General features: G+C 32.8%; 1 long non-coding RNA gene across 1 annotated transcript; it reads right to left on the bottom strand.

The window, feature by feature from the left end:
* Nucleotides 1–909: 909 nt before the first annotated feature.
* LOC148763556 (uncharacterized) lies at nt 910–2,738 on the bottom strand. Its single transcript, XR_016025097.1, has 3 exons — nt 2,708–2,738; nt 1,975–2,058; nt 910–1,106 (listed from the first exon to the last, which is right to left on the bottom strand). It is a non-coding gene; the product is annotated as an uncharacterized LOC148763556 (long non-coding RNA).
* Between the last annotated feature and the right edge of the window lie 4,142 nt (nt 2,739–6,880).

Genomic DNA, 6,880 nt, shown 5'->3' on the forward strand with positions numbered 1-6,880 from the left:
TTGAAATAGATTTATAATAGTATGACATAGTATATTGAATTATGTGTCATGTATTGTATATAGGTGGTGAGCCCTCTAACAAGGGTAAAGACGTTGTATCAGAGGACTGAGAATAGGAGTATTTCAAACTCCTAATATTGTGAGTAACCTTATTATCGTCTTAATTATCTAAAGTGGTTTTATCCGATTTTGTGATTTTATGGAAAATGAGTTTAAATGGTAAATCTTTTTTTTTTATAAGCAAAATGGGATTAAATGAAAATGATTTTATAAAATTGTCTTGAAATTGAATGATGGTTTTGAAAATGGAGTAATTGGAGACTAATTGCTGTGTTATAAATCATGGTTTGAATTGAATGACTTATGATAATATTGGCATGAATGGTTGATTTGGTAAATGTGTTGAAAATGTATGAACTATTAATTTGCCTTGAGAGGCTGTGAAATAAAATAATGACCATGTCATGCTATCGTAAATTTTATTAAATTGGTGTGTCACGACCCGAAACTCCCCAACGAGCCCGTGACAACCGTCGCGAAGCCTCGACAAACATTCTTCACCCCGAATGTCGATCGAAACCTCGCAAGGCTCTCGTATCAGCTTTCGCACTTCCCCGGTGAGCAATAGTTATCAAATAATCAAAATACGAAGGATTACAAATCATTTCCAAATCATAACATAACATTTTTTTTTGCTCACAGGGGCATTTTCGTCATTTTTATCGAAAACCTCGAAACTTGCTAAAAATGTAGTAGGTAAGCCGAAAATATATATTTAATGATAAAAAAAAAATTAAGTATCTAAAACGTTCATTTGAAGTGAAAATTTGACCATTTGAATATGATAAAAATATTCAATAAAATAAATTATTTTCTTGTAAAATAATTTTCATAAAACTATCGGTACATAATTCTTATAGCGTAAAAGATAATTATATTCATATATACTATAAAGCAAATAACCAAAGCATAAAATTTCTTTTACAGTGACACGTGGGCCCATATCTATCCAAAATGCATCGAAAGCTGGAAACCTACAGCTTTTACCGATTCGAGTCCAAATGAAGGTCCTTCTTCAAGTCAGCTAACTACGAAATTCCCTAAGCCTGAAATGTGAGGAAATGAGGGTGGTGAGATTATAAAATCCCAGTGAGTAAACAGATACCATCTAAACTATCTAAAGTCGAGTAAATGGAGACAATTAAAATAAATCATCATACTGTAATTTCATTACCTTTCAACTCATTTCAACCAAATAAAATCAATCCATAAAAATCGAGTAATCAACTTGGCTTATGAATTTCTTAAAACTTTGGCTCGTGCCAAAACTCATACTCGGCGATACCTTGCGCAGGGCATCTAACCGAGTCCGCCAAGGCTGTTAAAATTTTGTGTACACTTAAAATATATTTTTGTTTGAAAAAATTACAGCCGTTCCTTGGCGTTGGCTGAGTTCCCCTTCACGTGGTGGTTTGGCGTGAAGTGAACCCTAAGCTATACCCCAGGAGATACCCTACGCGCCTCTCCGTTCGAGGTAATAATATAATGGAGTTTACCGTGCCCCTCTAATAGGCTGGTCCACGGAACCCCCTCTGCAGTAAATAATTAATATATAATTCACCAATCAATAAAATTCATTCTAGCATGTCATGGCAATTTATCGCAACCTAGCCTCTCAAGGCTGAATACACAGTATAAATAATTATAACACCAAAATCAGTTTAGCCATTCATGCTCATTTATTGTCATAAGCCATTCAATTCAGAACCATAAATTTGCAACACAAACTAGCAGTCTCCAATTACTTTATTTTCAAAATCAATATTCGATTTTTCAGAAAATTTATAAAATCATTTTATAAAATCACAATTTCCCTTAAAACATAACAATTTACCATTTAAACCCATTTTTCATAAAATCACATAGTTGTATAAAACTACTCTAGATAATTAAGACGATAATAAGTTTACTCACAATGTCTAGAATGCAAACTTTCGAAGCACTCTGTCTACTGGTCCTCGGATGCAATTTCCTTGCCTTTATTGGAGGACTCACCACCTTGACACAGTACAAAATCGAGAATTTCACTAAGTTGGTACTAAATCAAAATTAAACTAATTTGGACTACCAATCCATGATATGGAATGCAAAAATGCACTGGTAACTATCTAAATCCGGTATTAGCCTAATTCGTCTTATCACCCGATTAAATTCCTAACGGGTTCGTTTAAACTCCAATTTAATTCTTTTCAGTTTCTATACCTCAATTGCACCCAAATTAACTTAATGTCCCTCAGTGTGATGCAAATTATCAGTCCCAACAGCAAATTACGAAAATACCCCTAGTGGGTAAAAATTCGTATTTTTGCTCCGAAAATTCTCATTATTTTTCTAGGCTCATAATTCATTATTCCTTAACCAATTCTCCTAGAATAAAATCAAACTCATCCTCACTCACTACATGGTAAATTCAGCCATTAATAGTTGGGGGAGAAAATAAATTCTTTTCTTGTTGTTTTGTTTCTAAATATGCTAAACTAACTAAAAACACTAACATAAATTAAAATCAAATAAATCCAACAACTTTCTCTCTCCTAACCCATTTTTTCAGAATTGAATTCATCATGAAAACATGTAATTTAATCATGGAAAATAAAGAGAAATGCTTGGGAATAAGAAAACTCAAGCTTAATAGAAAAAATCTCACCTTTTTCACTTAATTTCCTTGAAAATTCACACTTTTTCTTTGATTTTCTCTCTCTAGGGTTTTGTTTTTATTTTCTCTCTCTTCTTGCTGGTTTGGCCGGCCATGGGGTGGAAGATGGGCTGATTTTATGCCTTTTAAAAAGGAAAATAATAAATTAATAAAGGTATGACACATGGTATCATGTCATTGGCTCGTTTTTAAAATTTTAAAATTTTAATCCTTTTTATCTCCACCACACAATTAGTCAATGGTCAAAATGAGGATAAATGAAGACCATGTGCTGGAAAATGTCCTGGTGGTGGAAAATTACAATTTTGCCCCTGGGGTGGTAAAATTACCATTTTACCCTTTTACTCCAAATTATACCGTAATTAAAAATTTTCACTTTTAAACCTCAAATCTTACTCCAATGAGTCAAATTATACTTCAATAAGTCAAATGGGGCCAAAAAAAATCTTTTCTAAAATTCCCATTTTGTCCCCAAGTGGCAAATGACCATTTTACCCCTAGATAGCGAAAATTCCGGTTTGACTCCAAATTGATCCTCGAACTCCGAATCACCATATTAAACCATTCTGAGACTTTAAAATTCTTAATTTCATCGTAAATTCTCTATTTGATCTAGTCGAGGCTTAAATCAACTTTATTGTACCTCTAGGTACAATACCGACTTTTGTAAATTTTTCGGAACTCTCCTAGCATGCAAACATGCTATCCATCACATGTATGTCATGATAAATATTTTTATAGAGTCGAGCTTGTCATCTTCTCCCCCACTTGGATCAACCATATGATCTTTCTTCTTGATTGACTTCGACATCCGGCTAAATATTAATATTTTAATAATATTTTATGAATAAAATATTATTTTATTCTAAAAATTTTATCTTGTCTCCTTGGTACCCAAAATACCTTATTATGCCTCACTTGACTTCCAAATCGCCTTTTATCTCACAAATTCTCCTCTGATAAAATTATTATTATTTTATTATTATTTTCTCGCTTGCGAAACATTTTATCCTAAACTACTCCTTTCGTCTTTTATCACTTCTAAACATTTTAATTGACCTCAATATGCATTCGATCAATTTTATTTATCACCATATCAAAGTATGGGGTATTTCATGGTGGGTTATAAATTTGTCGCTGCAGTGGACAGGTTCCGTGGACCAGCCTATTAGAGGGGCATGGTAATCCTATTATATTCATACCTCAGTCTAAGAGGTGCAGTTGGACAACTCCTGAGGTTAACACTTTAGAGTTCACTTCACGCTAAACCACCACGTGAGGGTGAACTCAGCCAACGCCAAGGAACGACTATGTTTTCAAAATAAAAACATGATTTATGCGTACATAACTTTTTAACAGCCTTGGCGGACTCGGTTGGGATAGCCGTCGATCAAGGTATCCCTAATAACTGAGTATGAGAATGATTTTGGCACGAGCCAAAGTTTTAAGAAATTCATAAGCCATGTTGATTACTCGATTTATATGAATTGATTTTATTTGGTTGAAATGAGTTGAAAGGTGATGAATTACAATATGTTAAACTATTTTACCTGTCTCCATTTACTCAGCTTTAGATATTTTAGATGGTATTTGTTTACTCACTGGGATTATATAATCTCACCACCCTCATTTTCACCCATTTCAAGCTCAGGATAGTCAGTAGATAGCTCATTTCGTTGAGGGCTACAGTTGGACTTGCATCCTCAAAAACTGTAGGTTTACCTCTTTTGATACTTTTGGTCGTTCGTGGGCCCACGTGTCACTATAAATTAAATTTTATACTTTGGTTATCTGTATTACAGTATGTATGAATTTATTTAGCTTTTATGCTACAAAAATTATTTACCGGTAACTCTATAAATATTATTTTATAAGAAAATAAAATATTTTATTGAATATTTTTATTATATTCAAATAGTCATAATTTCATTTCAAATGAATGTTTTAGACATCTAAACTTATTTTTGATTATGAAATATGTGTTTTTCATCGCATACTACATTTTTAGCTAGTTTCGAGATTTTTGAGAAAAAATGACCAAAATGCCTCTGTGAGAAAAAAATTATTTTTCTATTGTTTTGATTTGGAAATAATTTATAATCTCTCAAAACATGATACTTAACAACTGTTGCTCACAGGGGAGGTGCGAAAACTGATATTAAAGCCTTGCGAGGTTTTGATTAGCATGTCGAGCGATGAATGTCTATCGGGACGTGGAGGCGGTTGTTACGGACTCGTGGGGAGTACAGGGTCGTGACATTTCCATCTTAATCCTGACAATTTTGATCACAATCATCGTTACTTATATATGCCCAATCATTATATGTTTACTTCATTTCGTGCTAAACTTCTCGACATTCAATCATCTTGGTCCCATATACCACTACATAACTCAAAACACTATAAACACACCATTTTCATTCCTGTGCATATTTTCAACATTGGGGGAGGTTCAAACCTTCAATTATTCCCACATACGTCATATTTACTTTGCTTCTGGGCAATTTAATTCATTTTAGTTTTTTCGTAATGTGCACGCCTTAAGATTCACACTTCAACCTCATTTTTAAGCCAATGAGATTTACATCATGCAAATAGGCAACTCACTTGCCAACCGTTAACTTTGATTGTAGTTCTATCATTCACCATCAATTTCTTTTCATTAGTTCAATTCCTTCATGTCTCAAAGCATGACATCATTATTAACAAAGTTAAATTTCATCTTTTAAATCAACCCCTCCAAATACTTGCATTATAATACTATCACCATTTATTCCCCATTCGTGGCTTTATCGCCACATAGAAAGTTTAGCATAACCATGAAATAACAATTCCTTTACTTTTACATCTCGATCATATTATTCTATTTTTGACTATTATTCTGGAATTCTTCTTATATCCACATAGCGCCATTTCAAATGGTATATCTTGTCATTGTGCCATTTATGCAACTCATCAGACATACCGTGTTCAAAACTCAAATCACTTAAATAATTCTTCTATTTCACTTCCAAAGATCATATTTAATCCACGAACACTAGATTGTGATCAATTTCCAAATTACTCTTTAGACATGTAAGTTATCATTCAACTTACATTTTACCATACATTATCCCTAATATAATCCATATGAATCCACATCTCAATCACTATATATCATTTCCATCTAGTTATAATCCGGTATCCATGTATGCTTTACGATTTTATTAACCCTTCAGGTTCATCTTTACTGGATGATTACATCTCATGTAATATCGCAATTCCTAAAAGTCATCCTCATTTCTCATTTACCTTTTATACTTCCATCGTATATGTCCTTGTTCATTTTAATATTAGTTAATCACTTAAGATTTAGATTCGTCGAAGTCGTGTACACTTGCAGTTTTTTTTTTTAATTCTAATTTCCACCTTAGGGAATTCTCATTAACCAGCTTCATTATCGGGATTGCCTTCAATCATCTTATACTATTCCTTTACACCAACACGCCATTATTTTCCTTTTAGCATCTACACAGTCAATGCTGGTAATTACAAAACTTGAAATAGGATTCTACTTAAGTACCTTTTAATATCTTTGCCAATATCCATTTTCAAACTTACATCGAGTGACCTCATAACATTTGCTTTCACCAATAAGCTCCCTAACAATTCCAAGTTCCACATTTCCTTATCATGTATATAAAATGTTTTAAAGTACTACTAGCCATTATTCCTAACACTTGTAATTCAATCTATTCATTTCAAAACTCTTATACATTGTCGAACACTTAGTTACTTATTTACTCATTAATCCTTCAAACACATTCAGTTCAAAAGCATGAACTTATTCTCTGAGATATTTTAATGTATTCTCATTTTTTCATACCTCAATTTGTATCCTTAGATTTCTCATACGCCACATAATTAACCTTGTCTTATTACCAACCTCTTTTCCTTCAACTATATCTTAATTGCAAATCTTCTTAACGGTACGGTAAATTCGTTCTATTGTTATGCCAACCTCAAATTCCTCACTTCGTATTAACGTCTCTTTATATCTTAGTAACTCTCCAATTTCCTTTTTTTTTTTTACTTGCATGCCACGATATCTAAATCCATGAAGAAACCTTTTGGTTCACATAATATTCCCAACTCATTTAAACCTCCACATAATAATGTTCAGTA

The sequence above is a fragment of the Theobroma cacao genome, chromosome 3 (genome assembly GCF_053813885.1).
Source record: "Theobroma cacao isolate CCN51 chromosome 3, ASM5381388v1, whole genome shotgun sequence".
Lineage (NCBI taxonomy): Eukaryota > Viridiplantae > Streptophyta > Magnoliopsida > Malvales > Malvaceae > Theobroma > Theobroma cacao.